The sequence below is a fragment of the Alligator mississippiensis genome, chromosome 12, assembly GCF_030867095.1.
Source record: "Alligator mississippiensis isolate rAllMis1 chromosome 12, rAllMis1, whole genome shotgun sequence".
Classification (NCBI taxonomy): Eukaryota; Metazoa; Chordata; order Crocodylia; family Alligatoridae; genus Alligator; species Alligator mississippiensis.
The window spans coordinates 12,110,849-12,128,084 of record NC_081835.1 but is presented as its reverse complement, the minus strand read 5'-3'; the positions used below and the strand labels follow the sequence as shown (position 1 = coordinate 12,128,084).

Genomic DNA, 17,236 nt, shown 5'->3' with positions numbered 1-17,236 from the left:
TCCTAAATAATTTAGGAAAAATGTTATTCTACACCTAATCTCAAAGGCCTCTGCAGTTTGGGTTGATCATTTGTGCACACATATGCATGGGTTTGGATGTGTGCACTCACTTCTGTGCATAAATTCTCTCCTTTGAGATAGATATATTTTTTTTTTAATAAACCTAATATACAGGAAATGTCAGTAGTGGCAATCCCACAATTCAAGAATAATCTCTTTCATGGCTCATTCATGGATCTTGAGCCACACATCCATCCGCAGAAGTTGCAAGTCTTTCTGCAAGGGAGAGGATTTCCTTTCCTTTCCTTTCCTTTTCCTTCCTCCATTTTCTTCCACTTTGAGGGCAATATGCTTTACCTTGAAGAAGGCTGCTGCTTGGCTGAGGCTACAGCACCATTGCAGTCAGCAGGAAGTGTAACCAGGTTCTCATGCAGCAACAAGGCCAAAAAGTAGGTCTCTGCTTTTACACTACTTGAACAGACATTTTTTTGGTGGGTCACTCAGTTCCACGGACTGCATATCAAAAGGATTCCCAAAGGCCAGACATGGGAGAAAAGTTCCTATTTGTTCACAGGTTTTGATAAAATAATTCCAGGAGACATAATTTCTTAGTGTGCTTTGCTTACTGTAGGCTTTAGAGTCTCCATTGTTTTCAATAGTGAGAGAGAAGTTTGGAACAGGAATATTTAGGTGTGCTTAACTCAGTTATTTTTTCTTTCAGTATAAAGGCCTCTGCTTTCAGTTTTGGGGTCAGAGTTCAGTCCTGGGATCTCCAAGGTGTGATGCTACCAGTGCTTGTCTGATAGTCTCTGGTGCCCACTCTGTGCGTATTGGTGCTGCAGGTGCTCAGGCTCTATGGCTGACCCTTGCAGTGGAGGCTGTAAACTTTTGGGGTCAGGAATCATCTTTTTGTCACACATTTGTCGCACAACAGGATTCTGATCCACAACTTGGGCTCCAAGGTGTTACCACAGTACAAATAATATTACCAGCTTCTACCACCACAGTCTTCCCTCCCAGAGCCCCGGCCACTCTGCTTCTGAGACCCAGGCCTCCCAAATAAGTGCCCAAAAACCCATCCCCTGCTTCAGTCACCTAAACAGAAAAAAGGAAGCAACAGTGGAATCACCATTAGCGGATTCAGAGTGCACTCCCAGCAGACTCATCACTGCTCAGCTGATTCCTCATGCCCTCAATCAATGGTTTGATTCACCGCCTTGCCAAAAATGGCCAGCTTCAGGTAAGTTTTAAACCATGCTCTAAATGACAGAATAACTCCAGGAGGAAAATCATTACTCTGAACATGGCGAATGCAAGAACTTTATTAGTCACTTGCTATTTCTTCAAATCACTTCCCTTCGTCTTCTTCCTTGTCTTGTTTCCTTTAGTTCCTTCCCTCACTTTATTCCTCCCATTCCCTTCCTGATTTTATTCATCCTTCTCCACCTTAGGGTTCTGTAGGCCAAACCCCAAGGTGCCACCAGAAGGTGATGAAACGACCGTACGTACTTGCCCTGGCTACCACTGATCCTTTGTCCATTTAGAGGCAGCCATCTGGTATGTACACACATACAAACCAACCTGCTATAGTTTCACATGTTGCCTATTTCCATATAGCCATCCCATCCTTTTCTGTATTAAAACTCTTATTTCTTACATTCAACATTCCCATAACTTAAAAACAAAATACCCAGTTTATTGATGTTACTACTTTACTTCTATGAAAAGAGAGGTTTTTCATGCTCATGGGTAATTATTCCAGATTAAAATCAAGGGATGCACTGCCAAATAAAGAAATTACCGAAGTTTAGGATAGGAGGTCATTTTTCATGCTGTTGGATTAAGTTTTCCTGTTTTCATATAACGTTCTCCCTTTAGAGCATGCAGCACCTGAATCATCTATAATGCCTTATTCCTCCTTCTTACGAGTAACAGTGCTTGTGAAAAGACAGACTTGGGTTATTACTCAAAAAGTTATAAAACCTGCACTGCCTTTGGAATAGGACTGAGCAAGTTGCTTGGGGAACTTTTTTTAGTTTTTAATGTTTTCGGAAGGTTTTTTCTGTCCTGTTTGAAGAGCTGTAATGTGTGATTTTATTTCTTCATAAAACTAGAGGCCACTGGTGTCAACATCATTAAATGAGGAACATAAAACTAAGTAAAAATGGCCTATATCTCAATCCTTAATTGGCAGGCTCACAGTCAGTGAAAGCATCAGAACGGAGGGTCCTAAAAACTCCAGTGGGTTCATAACTGTTGGAGTGATCTATAACAACATGATCCCCTTTGTTTCTGAATGTCTGTAACTGCAAGAAGAAAAACATGAAGAAAGTTTGAAAATAAACTGTAAGAACCAGTGTCTGCCAAGCTCTGCCTCCTTCAGACTGTATACAATTGGGGAATGGGAAGGGGCTCCTTTGCAATCAACAGTCCTGATGCACTTTGTCCAGCCAAAATAAAATAATAATATTTTGTATTCAGTTCCATTTATCCACAGATATCAAAGTTCTCTGAAAAAACACTGATTTAAGCATTGGACCCCCCACCAAACTACATATTCTTTCCGTCCTTTCTACAGGTGAGGCCTTGAAAGGTTCAGAAACTTCCTTAGAGTCCAAAGCAAATGCTGGTGTTGCAGCTGGGAACATAACTTAAATCTCAGGTCTTTCACCATTAAATCATTCTCAGGACCAAATTTCAGCCTACTTCAAACTCCAGGCAACCCCACTGGCTTTGTGGATTATATAATCCGTTTCAGGCATTTGTTCCAGGCTAATAAAGCTTTTTATGATGGTTCCATAAGCATTTCAGTGGAATGGGAGAAGGACAGAATAAGATGACTGGAAAGTCACAATGCAAAACATCAATGCAGCACAATGAAAAACTCTGCACAATGAAGCAGACATGGAGGAGAATGCCTATGATCATTGCTGTCCATGTTAACCATGACTTAAAGCAAGCCAGGTCCATGCTGAACTCCTGTGTAGAGCTTGTATCGATGCTAAATGCAAAATATCCAAAATATTGTAAAGAAAAATTTGGGAGGAAAACAACAACAAAATTCAGGAGTGAAAGGACTGAACATAGTGCAGAAAGTAATGCTGCTGCTATCGCATTTTTCCGCGCCAGCCAGTCATGGTTGTATCAAACTAACATCTGCCATGCATCCAGCTAGTCTTGCAAATGATCGTGATTAAGTACGGTGATCCATAATACATATCATTTAGGATTTCTTCTGGTTGGAGACTGGAACATTTCTATTGTTAGTGCTTCAAAGGGTTTTAGTAATTGCCTACAGCAGAGCCAAGAAAAGAAGATATTTGGAAAGTTGCCTTTTTCGTCCTGCAGTGGAAAAAAAAAAAAAAAAAGAGTATTGAAAGCCACATGATAAAGCAACAACAGAGAAAAAGGGCAGAACTTGCCACCTACGCATGAAGTCAGAAACACCTATGGGATAATTAAACTGCATTCAGAAACATAGCACCTTTTAAAAGATAAGCATCAGTCTTGCACTCTTGCCATAGACTTCCGCCATTCTACCTTCCCTTCCAAAGCCTCTCACCTGCTAAAAAGAGTTTATTTCCTTCAGACTTTAAAAGACTCTGCTCCTTAGGCACATGTGAATAACTAATTGAAAAGCTACCTGCATGATCCACAGTGCCCCTGTTCTATTTAATCCTCTGTTTCACATAAAACACTAATTGCAGTTGTTAGAAATCCATTTTTCAATACCCTATCATCTGCTTCAAAGTAAATCAGGCTGCCACCATGATGGCCTTTATTTATTTCTTTTTATACAACTATTTTGGGCTACGGATTGGAGGCATCGAAGAAGTCCCATTCAATTGACCAGAGCAACTCGGAGAGAGCAGTGGAAGGGCAGGGTTGATCCGATGCGCGCTGCCAAGAGTTCAGCCTGCAGCTAACCAGAGCAGATAGACTTCCAAAAATCAACCTCAAGTGGACTGCACAAAGCAGTGCAGATTGTGGTATACTCAAAAAAAAAAAAAATCCTAGTCTTAACAGGAAAACTCTCATTGGCTTCCACCGGGAAGAAGTTCAGGTACTTGCATACTAAAAACCTCCTTTCTATGTGATAACCAATCCAAACAAACGCATAAAAGACCTACACTGAACCACGTCCATATCCCACCACCAAGTTCTTCAGTCTAGTAAGTTCAGATGTTTAGAGACTTCCAAACTGTTAAATTATCCCGTGTCGAAGCAGCTCTTGTCTTTCTTCTTTCATAGGGGACAGGCCCAGCCCCATGAAACAACCCGAGGAAGATGGGCAGAAATAAGCATGCTACCAGACTTGAACCGACTCTCTTAACCTCCAAAAGGGAGACTAGACACAATAGGAAGGGGCTAATCAGAAACGCACAGGGAGAAAACAAGCAGAAATATCATTTTAAAGCTGACTGTGCCTGTTTTGCATTAAACTTCTCAAGTATGTCATGCTCCAGTTAGTTTTTCTTGCTGGGCTTTTCGTAATTATTGCACACAGTTCTGCCTATGAACTCCAAAGCCATAACCCAGAATATTATGATCTCATTCATATTACAGATTGCCTCCTCTCTGTGGGTTGAACTCTACCTAATGAACAGTTTGTGTTATATCCCTGAGGCATTAATGAAGAAGCGCTGCTTTACTCTAGCCATATAGCTAGGACTGTTAGTGTTTCCATAATAAATCATAGTTTAAAAAAAAAAAAAAGCAAAAAAAAAAGCATCTCTTCTATGCAAGTCACAGAAGAAATTAGCTTGAGGCTGAAGCTTGGCCTATAAATTCTCCATTTTTTTTTTTCAAGTTTTCATCAAAACAACAACAAAAATTCTCCGTTACATAAGTTATTCCCTTCAAGCAACCTCTGACAGATCTGAGAAGACCTTAGTTCTTATTCTTTCCCTAAGAGAGGTACACACCAATTCCCTACATCACCGGGAAAGCAGGTGAAGGCTCATCGATGCTTGATTTACCTTATATTGCCTAGGACTCCCCTACATTAAGCAACAGAAATCTATTTCGAGTTAAAGGTGATTTGTATAATCCTCCAGGGGCATCAGGGGGAGAAGCATACTTTCTTTTTAATATATTTAAACAGAGACCTCTAAGTGCCTAGGAAAGCAAGCCATTTCAAACAGTATCTAGCCCAGAACTGACAAAAACCAGGAAATTGAGCTTCAGTTACCCACAGGCACTCTGGAAGGAAGAGCTGACCTTTTCCACCCAGATGGCTGCTTAGTCGCACTCCTCAGTCGTTTGAGGTGTAATTATTCACTGGCTGCTTCTTTTCCACCAAATTGTGGCATCAGAGTAATTCTTACATATCCTGACAAACATTATGAGATTGGCTTCATCCAGGTTCTTTGCTGCATAGAGAGGTCCATAGCCCGTGGCACAGCAGTGCTAAACGCATGACAAGGGTGTAACAGTGGAAGAGCAGCTTCAATTTATATGCATGAGCCATTTCAGCAGAAGATCATAGGAAAGTCGGGCTGGAAGAAACCTCCTGAATTCATCCAATCCAGCCCCCTAAATTGGGCACGCTGCCAAGGTAAATAGGGGTCTTGAACACAGCAGCACCTTGGGCTTGGGAAGCCGCAGACCCATGGGAAGAGTTGTCATCTAAAGGAATCAAACAAGTCTGTAGGTATCAGGACAACCAACTTGAACCTGGGACCTTGGGCTTGCCAGAAAAAGGGGCTTAGGCAAGCCTACCCTGCCTCCTGTAGGAATGTCCAAAGCATGCCCTTCTACCCTCATGGGGCGCGTCCACACATGCAGGCACGCGCGCTTGCAGCAGCTCAAACAGAAGCAGTGAAAATTTGGGCCGGGGCTTTTTGCCTCAGCATACATGCCCAGACATGCACTTTGGTGTGGGGCAAATTGTGCCACTTGGGGCAAAATAACCCTGCCTGGCTCCTCCTGGATCTGCAGCCAGGTGCTAGAGCCCAAGGCCAGCACTTGTGCTGTCCCCAGCAGTATAAAAAGCCAGCCTGGCAAGTAGCTCAGGGCTACTCGCTCTCAGGAGCTTCTGGGGCCCAGCCAATTGGTACCTGGGGACATGACCCCTTGTGCCAGCTGAACTGCTAAAGCAGCCCTGAGAGATCCCTGCACCCTCTACCCACTGCAGAAGTGGGGGCTGCTGCCTGGCTGCGATCTTCTGCGCACCTGCCAGACCCGGATGGGGACTGCACAGCCAGTAGAGGCATCTGCCCCTCTGGGCCAGCTGCCAGGGGGCTGTGGCTGCAGGGTTGGCCTTTGTGCAGCACTACTGCCATGTATGCCCCCTGCCCGGCCATCTGGGTAGCTATCGCCCGGAAGATGTTCCGCGTGTGGTGGCCTGCTTTGAAGTGTTAAAGCGTGTCCTCCTGGCCGCAATTGGCCAGGAGGTCAGCCACCTCCAGCTGAGTCCAAGGTGCCAGCTCTGAGCAGGCAGGGTCCTGCCACTGGCCTCCCAAGCAGGAATTCTGGTGTTCCTTATTGGAAACCTGAAAAATACCTGATAAAAAAATCCAAAAGTCACTCTGTAAAATACCCCCAAATCCATGTTCCTCCACAATTAAAACAAAAGACCACTATATCTATATATAGAGAGAAAGAGAGAGAGAGAGAGAAAGCATGCGCACAATCAGTTGGGCAATGTTTTATTGATATATCTACAGTGTTAAAGCAATTGGGAAGCCTACCGGTGTCTCTATCATCATAATAAAGTGAAGTCTAAAGTCTGTTTTGCTGCCCCTACCAGGGGTCACCACCCCCCGCTGCAGGGCTCACATGCCCCACCCCCGCTTGCTCCCCCAGCCCCCCAGATTGCTGTCCCGCCTGGCCCCATCCCCCTCCAGCTCCTGCACGCCCCCCCAATGGCTGCCCCAGCCAGCCCCACCCCCGTCCGCTCCCCCAGATCCCCCCCCATGGCTGCCCCCCCCTCCACCCAGCCCAGCCTACAGCACTTAAAAAATAAAATAAAATAAAGCCTCTACTCACCGTAGAGGCAGGGGCTGTGGGACTCTGGGGTCTCCTAGCAGAGCCCCTCCCAAGCAGCACAGGACAGCAGGGGACAGCAGGGCCTGGCCCCATGCTGTGCAGGGGGGGCCCCAGTGACCCCAATGGCAGCTGCTACTGCAGGTGAGTTCAGGGGGCTTTTTTAATTGCAGGGATGCTGGGGCCCAGAGGGGCAGGTGGGTCCCAGGGAGGTCCCCCCCATGGTTCCCTCCCCCCTTCCTCTACTTACTGGCACTGGAGCCTGGGTCCAGTTCCCTGCGGCTGGCATGCTGCCTGCCCTGCACAGGCAGGCAGCATGCTTCAGCACCAGGGTGAGGGCCAACCATAGGGACCCTCCGGCTACTACCACAGCATCTCTGTGGAGGACCCAGCCTCCAGTTGCCTCAGGGCACAGTCTGGGACTGTGCCCTGCCTCGCTTTTTTTCCTCTGTGGGGTTTTTTTTTTTTACCCCTGGATATTCAAAGATCTAATTTTGCATTTTCTCATTCCCACTCATGCCTCTTACAGGCTTTAAGACACTGTAAAACGCATGTGCCTGCTCATCTGGATGCGGCCACGGAGACTGGTTAGGAAAATGGTTTAGGGGGCCCTAAGCCTGCTGTGAGCCACCTGAGTTGGCTAAAGATCTCTTGGGAGCTGGCCTTACCCCTGGTTTCAGTGTCAGAGTAAAGCCAAGCAGCCAAAACAGGAGTCAGACTCTTACTCAAGGCTTACTGCCTCTTCCAGGAAAACGCTGGGCTCCCTCAGAAATTGGGGAGAAAATCTGTTGGCACACATCCCATCCAGCTGGATGCAGATGATTATTATAAAAGCTTCTTCTCTCCAGAGCACCCTAACCTCTTTCTCAGGGTTTCTGCTCCAGCACTCTCAGATCCCGGCTACTGTACCTTGGTGACCTGGCATACACAAAATCCCAACTCAAGTGTCTCTTGCTATAACACCTCATAATAACACCACGCAGCACGCTCTTTCCCTGAAAGACAGCAAAGAAATCAAGTGCGTCAATCTTCAACCCCCCTTCCCCCCATGCCTCTTGCCTCCTCGGTAATCAGGTGTGGAATGTACAGATTTTGGTTTACAAAGCAGAAATTCTCTATTAAAGTTCAATCTGTTCACTGATGTTTTATCAGCCTGGTTTTTCCTCTGCTAATTTATGGGTTAATTATACTATTGCCCTTTGCCTCTAAAGGTGTCATACTATTTAATAATGGCAAGTTAAGGAAACAACAGGTCTATCAATGTGTGAAAGGGATGGGAGGAATAAAGAGCAGACATAAGCCCAGCTGTGGCATTTATACTACACTGTGCCTTAGAGATGAAGAGTAAAAAGAATAAGAATGATCATTTGCGGGGGGATCAATAGCCACTACATCATTTGTTTTTCATCCATACATCTAAGAGCAAGGGGATTATTGGTCTATTAAAAATGCTTATTTAAAATCCTCTTTTAGAGTTAAAATTCTTCCCCAAAGGCTTCTTTAAAAATCAATCTTCATGTAAAAGCACCAAAACCCTAGAAAGTCTTTTCAAGCCATATTTTGTATTTCATGTGAAGTTAAACCAGTGCAACTCCGACACAAACATACGATGCCACATTTCCACTGGGGATACTATATGATGAAGCAAGTTGAGCATGGTACTTTTCAAGAACTGTTAGGGATAAGAATTATATATTACAAATAAATGAGCATTATGAAAAATTAATGGCATCCAGCTCTTTTTTCTGTACAGTCATCCTAGCCTGAAAAAAATTACTGTCTCTGCCACAATGTGCAAACTGGAACCATTGTTGTCTGACTAAAATTATTTTACTTTCAAAAGAGAGATATGCAAATGGGTATGTCAATACATGTATCCAAGCATGCTGAGGTCCCTCATTCTTTCCATACAAACTTATTGTTGGTTTTTTTCCCCCCAGACTGCAACGTGATGCTAAGCAACAATAGAATTTTTTATTCTCTCTTAATTTTAGTTAAGAACTTTGGGTTAAGCCCCTGGGCCTTCCATACCCTTTTGCTCGATGCTTTGCAATATACATAGAGATGGTAAGGCTGTCTCAGCTTGTTCAAAATAGAGGTACATGGCACTTAAGGTACCTGGCTATAGCTGGAAAGATGTTTGAATCTTGCCCCAGACTTGAACAAAAATCACCTCCCCGGTGGATCCACCTGGCTGCTCAAACTTGGGGGGGGAGTGGCAGGGGGAGCGACAAGTGGGGCATGATCAAAAGTGGTTTGTTGCACCACTCTTTTGCATGTTACCAGCTACTTTCATGAGTTTTCTAGGCTCAAACGAACTACAACCGACTGACCTGTTTAGAGCGGAAGAACCCATTATGCTTTTCAAAGGAATCTTGCTGCTCCTTTATTTTCTTTTGCACGTGATTCTGAGTGGGATGTTCTGCAGCTTTCAGCTTGGTTGTACCCATAGATGAAATCATGCTCTGTTGATTTAGGCACCAGCCTGGAACTCAGACTGAGACTTAGGTTCACTCCACTACTATGCTCCACTACCGAGTCTGCTCCGATGTGCTGGAATTCCAGTGAATCGCAGCAGCCTCCATGCTCATGTACAGGAGCCCTGGAGTATGTGAACTTGTTTTGTCCAGTTGTGGGTCGCAAGGCATTGCCCTGATGCACAGGAAGTCTGGGACTTGCCGAACCAAAACAGTAACAAGAAAGCTCCCAAGATGCTAGAGGAATGGTTCAAACAGAAGACAAATAAAATATGAACTCCAGATCCAAAGGAATAAGATTGAAGTGGGTGGGATGAAAGTCAATTGGGATCATTATGAAACATCCCACCCACCATGGAACTGAGGGAACTGGCTTTACATGGTCTTTGAACACCACCTCAAGTGCAATAGCAGTGCAATAGTGGTCATTGGTCGAGTTTTATACTGGACCACCCTTTTTTTTTTTTTTAACCCCTTCATTCCCTTGTCCATTTCTGAATGAGGAAAAGACTGCAAAAAGTCCCGTTTTTCAGATCATTGGTGGAAATACATGTCAAGCATTTGCCCTCACGATTCTATTGGCTATGCCTAGAGGTAGTGCTCCTCCTGGCTGTGCACAGCAAAGGTCCCAGCCAGCCAGGGAAGGAGGGAGGTGGCTGCTGTATAGTGGCCCTGCCCCTCACTGCTGATTGTCCAAGGGGCCTGGTGGCCCCACATCTCACTACTGAATGGCCAAGGTAGCAGCAGTCCTGACCCTAACCACTGATTGGCCAAGGGAGCCAGTGGTCCTGCCCCTTACCAAGTGGTGTCCTGTATTCTGGGGATGTGTCAGGGGCCACCCTAAGTGCAGCTGCAGTAGCATGGAGCTGAGCATGGGCCAACCCAAGCATTTACTTCTTATCCAAGTGTTTGGCTAACCTACTCCTACGGCACTGTGTAGTGAAGGATGCACCCCTGTCCAATGCACTGCAGACTGGACACATTATGAGTCTTGTAATTAGTTTCCCAGTGGCCAGCTTCCAGTGAGAGGATCTCGGCTACACGCCTACTTCATGCAAGTGGGGGACTCCTCACTCCTGTGACCACTGGCTAAGAGCAAATGAGACTCGGAGGCATCCAAACCCCAAGCCTCTGGGCTTGGGCCTGCACATAGGATGCCCGCCAGTGGATTTGGGAGTTTGAAGCCAGTCATAGCACCACAGATGGCTTTTTGAACGACTGAGTTGGTTCAGTCGAGAAGATTCAGAACTAATTTTGCTAATTTAACCTGGAACAAAAATTTTTCCAAAAATCACTCGGGTTCTTGCACAGGTTTTCCAGCCCACATCAACTTCCAGCCTTCGGCAGCTACACCAATTTAAAACTCACTCAAGTATGCCAAAAGCTGCAGCAGTCACAACAGTGATTCCAATGTAGATATACCATGGGACGCTGCTACTAAGTTAGCCAGAATCAGGGGAACAATTAGCCTGTCTAGTGAATAGAAGCGTGCTCCAGTTGCAAAGCTCACTGAAGCCAATGGGAGAGCTGCAGCCGATCTCAATGGCCCTTGGGCTGGGCCTTGCATTCCTTTTACCTTGTGAAAAGTCACTTAGCCTGTGACTTCAGCCAAATGAAATAAAGGAGGGATGACACACATGCCATGACTTGCAAAAGACAGATTGAAATAGCCAGTGATTCACCTCCTGGGGAAAAAGGGACAACTTTGTGCACTTACACTAGATTCTTTCAATGTGGCACTTTATATGCCAGGAGCTCCCAAGAAAATATGGTGATAGATGAGTTCTCTTCGCTGTATGCAGTAATACTGCTGCCGATGCAAGAGGGATTACTAGCAATAAGTTGCTGAAATGGAAGGCTGAGTTGTACATTACTGAAAACCTTATTTTATTTAGTTACCCAAGACGTGTACTTGTCCAAAGGTAACTTATTGTTCTTCTGGCATTTTATCTCTAATTTGCTAGAGGCCAGTTCTGTCAGGGAAATAGGAAATACATATTATTGATGCAGTCACTGAGAAAGTCTCAGTTCCCCAGTTGTCAGCACTCCTTACTTTTTTTCCCCAGAACAAACAAAGTCCTGCTTACCTGCATTTACAGACATGAGTGTCCAAATCCTCAGGCTCTCCTCCATGCAGGCACTGCCTCCACATCTCCCAGAAATTCCTCATTGGATGTGGGAGGAAGTGGGAAGCAGATCTCCCTTTGGCCATGCCCTATCCCAACCCAGACCGTGGTGGGGATGGACTTGCACCTAATCAAGAGATATGGGGTCTGGCTGCCCTCTGGGAAGTATGTTCTCACCCTGGGTGATGTCCACAGGTAAATGTTAAGGCAGCTTTGGTTTTCAGCTTGACCCCAGTGGTATCAATAGGTTGATTTTGGAACAGGTGACAGAAAATAAACTACGAATGGCTGGTTAACTACAGGAGGAAATAAACTTAGTGACAAAGTACAGTACATTTTTCACAGCTTAGCACAGTCTTACAGGCACTACAGGGATCTAGAAGTGTAACAAAGAGGCAAACTCTTCCTTGTATGCTAAAAGCTGCCATCAGGTGGCCTCACATGGGTTAGCCGAGGCATTTGTTAAACAGTAGACACCAATACCTCTTTGGGGCAGCCGTAAAGCTGTCTAGGCAGAGATCCATCCGATTTCAGGCAAGGATGCGATTCCTGGAATTGAAATAACAGTGAATCAGAGCAACGGAAACATTACACGTGTTATCTCTTGAATGATAAAGACACCACCACACATGTCTAATTTTCCCACCCTCTAACAGCTGTCAGACACCAGCTCTTTCTTTTATGCAGATGCTAACTGCAAACAGCAGTGCCATTAAGTCAGTTTTCTTCTGCAGTCAAGATCCATTAATGTCACACCACTGCATCTTTCCTTCATCATCCCGAATTTTAAGGCAGCATCTGGGATGGATGAAGCTATGAACAAGGAGCTTATTTCCTCTACCATCAAATAACCACCCACGTTTCAGCCAGCATGAGAGACTGAGTTCCCACCAACAACACAACTCAGGATGTCCTGACCTCATCTTTGGAGGTTTCTTGATTCAGTTAAGCCAAATCAGAAGGTTCTGAAAAAGCATTAGCAGGATCTGTTTCTAAGAACAGGATACAAGTCTCCACAATTTAGGAGCTCCAATAAAACAGACATCTGTTATTAGCAATTGCAGCTCGGGAAATTCCGTGACAGGTAAAACATGGTACTCTATAGCATCTAATGCTCAAAGACCACATGGCCCAGTAGTTAGAATTTGGTTCAGCTTAACAAAAAAAGGAGATCTGAATAAGCAGGGAAGAACGAACTTGAATCTTGTTTGAACTAGGCTTAAGGTGATGCTATCTGTCTTCTGCTAGGACTTCACAAGGAGCTCATCTCTTGCAAAAATGCACTTTGTCCAAATGAGTAACAGCATCTCTTCTTCCAGCTCGGAGGCTTAAAGGCGCAAGACTGGATTCTGTGAGCTAGCTCACACCCTTACTTAACTGGTGTCAGAGGAGGGTGGTAAGGAAAGACGAGATGGACTTTGGCCTGGGTTAAGCTGCTCATGTTAGACTGTGTGGGGACAGCTCAGTTTGAACTCAAACAGCTTAGCTCCTATGTAAAGCTGTGAGCCTCTCTCTGCTTATCAGACACGTTAGTTTGCAGATGTCAGTTATCACATGCTAACAGTATGCCTTTTATCCTAGCCTCAGCAAGGTCTTGATGGCATCTTTTCCTGCTTTCAAATCACCTATAGTGCCTGATATCATAGGGGTAACTTCTGATTGAAGTGAGCAACACACTTTCATCCTTTAGATACAATAGCTTTACTTCCCACAGTCTCGCAGTAGCAGGCAGGCTACAGGCGGTTTTTTACAAGTCACTGCTTAGTGAAGAATGAGGGAAGCCTCCAGTCAAGTGTGACCAGCCCCAAGCTCCATCAGTTCACCTTGGTGCACTTCTGCCACTTCTTTTCTTCATACTTACTTTCACACACACACCCCACACCCCCCCCCCTTGATTTGCTATCATCCCCTACAGGATAAATGCATTTCATTTGCATCTCAATCTCCCATGAATCCAGCCTCTCACTCAATTACGGTTGGTACCTACAAGCATAGTCTGTGCCCAATACTTTGACTGGTAATGACTGACAGTGCCTGAAGCAAGAAACTGTGTGATCTTCATGGACTTTTTTCAGAGCCTGGTCTAAGCTGCTGCTAATAGATTGTCTGTTGCATGCTGGTGCCGACAGGCACAGGCAGGTGTTTTTCTCTTGCTGAGACTTAGAAGCCCAGCTCCCACAAGCATTTCTCACAGGCTGCTGCAGAGATCCACCTTAAGAGATTTATTAATGCCAAAGAAGACATTTTATTTGAGGCATTCATCAGCACTAATATCTCATATCTTTCAGTTCACCGAGTATTTAGTATTTCAATGTGGGCCAAATTCATTTGAATCATTTCTGCAGTGGCTGCAATTTCACACATATAGACAATCTAAACCCGATTACACCCTCCACCCTTCTGAATTTGCCTCTGAGATGACAGCAACTCACAAAAGTAAGGCCTCTTACAATTAAGCAAGATTAAGCTTTCTCCGAATAGAAGGATCATTTACAGCAATCCCTATTTTGATGGTTATATTCACTACATCCTAACCCATTAAACAGTGAACCCCTCCCACACCAACCAAACCAGACCCAACCAATCCACGGGATTGATTTTGCTCTCCTAGACACTGATGCAAAACAGCTGTACTCATCAGTGGATTTATACTGCTTTAAGACAAATGTTAAAGAAGAACTGGGCCTTTCAACATCAAGGGTTAATAGACTCCAATGGACACTTCCACATGCTATAACAGTGATGATCCCAGCAACAACTCTTACCTTTGAAGACAAGTGCATTATTCCAATTTGGTCTCAATAAACAAGTACCCCTCTGACCAGTATTAAGTACTGGACAAACGCCACAGTGGAAATCGGAAATGGCTCTTGGAGAATAGTTTCTGATCCCTTTGAGGTGACTGAGCAATACAAGTGCTGAACAGCAAAACAGAATTTTACTTTCAAGCAAGAGTGAAGATAAACACCTGTACAAATTACAAGAATCAATCTTTCATACGCTTACAGGGGCAGGTTCTCCAGCGAGACGGCACTGCTGGCACAAGCTGCTGACAGCTGAATACATTTAAAGCTTTCCTCACTCATCTTTTCATTAACACTTTGCAGCTCTTTGCAGACCTGACTGGAGAGAAAGTAAGGCTTATGAAAACCATGAAATTACATTTCCAAACACTTGGCTTAAAAGAAATCCTTTCAATTGTTCCCTCTCTAACAGGCACAGCAAGGTTCTAAACAATGAAGCAAGAGTGGTCTCTTGTGGAAGTACACCACATCTACAGCTTTAATACTAAATGAAAGGCATTCAAACACAGCATTTGTTAGGTGGCCTCTCTATGCCATCTGCATAAACTTTCTTGCTTTAAGTTTTACCTGCAGCACTTCCAAAATTTGAGCAGTAGAATGGGATGGTTTCCAAACCGTAGTCAGAGAGGTCAGGGTAAGAGAAGTCAGCATGTCTCTGGATCACCCCAGCCTGCTACCCCACCTCCTTCTACTTCCAGTTAGAAGTCAGATAAGTTTATATGATAGTATGCAATAAGTTTTTGGAACTACTGCTCCTCAGGTTGCATTTTTTAAAACACAAATGACATTAGTTTACTCAAGTTCACAGGAACTTTACAAACTGGAAAAATCAGCATCTTTGCTCTCACAGACTCATGCATGTTAGGGGCGGGAAGGCATGTGAGAATATTAAACAGGGCCTACATTCAGACCTGGCCCAGGTTTCTTCCAAAGCTATAAGTTTAGACAAGTCAATTTTCATAGAACACAAGGAAAAAAGAGAGGACACAAAGGAAAGCAGCATAGGCTAGTGCAGACAATTTTATGGGTTGTTGTAAATATGTACCATCTTGAAGTGTGTCAGGCAAAAGTTCCAGTTCTTTTACAAGAAGGCAGATTCCTTGGCTCACCTGAGATGAGTTTGAAAGTTAGGACAACTGGATTTTATCTCGGTTCTCAAAGCCCCAAGTACTCTCAGATAAAATCCAGGACCACTGAAGGCTCATTTCAAAACTTCAAGTAACACTAGGGCCTAAGGTTGAATAATCTTCACATTCACTGGCCTGTAACTTAGGCCCAGTGCAAAGCTCAAAAGACAATGGAAAAGCTCACATTGACTTCACGGGGTTTTGGATGAGGACTATGAAGCAAAAGGTGATGACAAGAGAAAATAAAATCAAAACACCAAGACAGGACTGCTCTGGATTGTATATTTTCTAATTCCAAGGGGAACCACCCTTGAATGAAACAACCCTATTCATGGCTTGCAGTAGTCTTAGGCCCTCTTGATAGGATTTTAAGAGACTGCTTCACACTGGCAAAATTCCCAGCATACCTATGGCTCCTTAGCATTACTTTGGTGAAATGATTTTAGGCTTTACCCTGAGACAGGCAGAAGTATGCACTTAACTCTAGTATTCAGTCCTTCCTTCACTACAAGAAGAAGCTTAACTGATGTATGGGTCTTTAGTTATGTTTTGCAAGAGTTAGGCTGGGAGCAGATATCGAAATCATTGAGGGCAGCTATGCCAAAGAGAAGCTTGGTCTTGTGAATGCTGTAAAACAAAAAACCAGCCCGATCTTTCTGAGCTTTTGCATTTACAAGGCCCAGAGCGCAGCTCTAGCACTATAGAAAAATTTTCATCTCCTGCACTCACAAGCTTCCCATAACAAATGTCAATTGTTCCAGGAAGAGACTGCAAGTCATGGCAAGGTTTGACATCCTTAGGAAAGGTTAATGAATTCCACAAAGGGTTTCAAACTCTATTCAATAGACAGCCAAGTGCAGACAAAGTAGTGGGGAGGGAGGAGGCAAGAAAGAGGTCAGTAGGCATCTGTGTATATCTTGAGGGAGATCAGAAAGGATTGGGGATCTCTCCCCACCCTTTCTTTCTTAAGGGAAAAGGAAAAATAAAAGAAGGAAATACTAGCTGACAGTTTCACTCCTAAACGTACTCTAATAATTGCCCAGAGGTCACAGACTGGTTAGGTTACTACAACCACTACATCTGTGACCATGCCCCCTAAGATAAGTTGCAACACTGTAACCAAAAAACTAAGCCTCTTCTATATCCACTTAGTGATTAGGGGGGAAGAAAATGAACTAGTAGGAAAAAAAGCACAAACGTGTCCCCCCACCCCAACACATGCAATTACTCTAATCTGCACCATCCTCCTTCCCGTGCGTCACAAAAACACCCCCATCTGTTCACTAGCAGCCTGCTGAAGGTTGGGTGCCAAAAGAGAGAGAGAGCATCCCTTCTCTTCCAGGGGGGTCGTAAGCAACCCCCAAAGCCCCCACTACTGTGCATAAGAGAAGGTTCCTGTGCCAATACACTTATAGTTTTGTGCTGGGAGATGACAAAAGAAACTGTTTCCAAATTAAGGAAATTTGAGGGATGGAAAAAGAATAAAAAAAACTTGCGCAGAATTTTTTTCAGAACAGGGAAAGCGGGAAGCATTATAGAAAAGAAAGCCAAGACCACCAGTGAGGTATCAGTCCGTGAAGGAAGAAAAAAAAAAAAAAAGAAACCCGACACAGCTCTTCTGACAAATATATTTCTCTTTAGCTATTATTTATCACGATTGTGCATGCATCAGCTTGTGGCTGAACTGTGGAGACCAAGAGAGAGAGGAGTCAAGC

The 17,236-nt window shown here is 44.4% G+C and overlaps 1 long non-coding RNA gene across 1 annotated transcript; it reads right to left on the bottom strand.

Moving 5' to 3' along the window:
• Positions 1 to 1,694: 1,694 nt before the first annotated feature.
• On the bottom strand, positions 1,695 to 13,437 carry LOC109286228 (uncharacterized). The gene is made up of 2 exons (XR_002094201.2): positions 9,321 to 13,437; positions 1,695 to 3,342 (listed from the first exon to the last, which is right to left on the bottom strand). It is a non-coding gene; the product is annotated as an uncharacterized LOC109286228 (long non-coding RNA).
• Between the last annotated feature and the right edge of the window lie 3,799 nt (positions 13,438 to 17,236).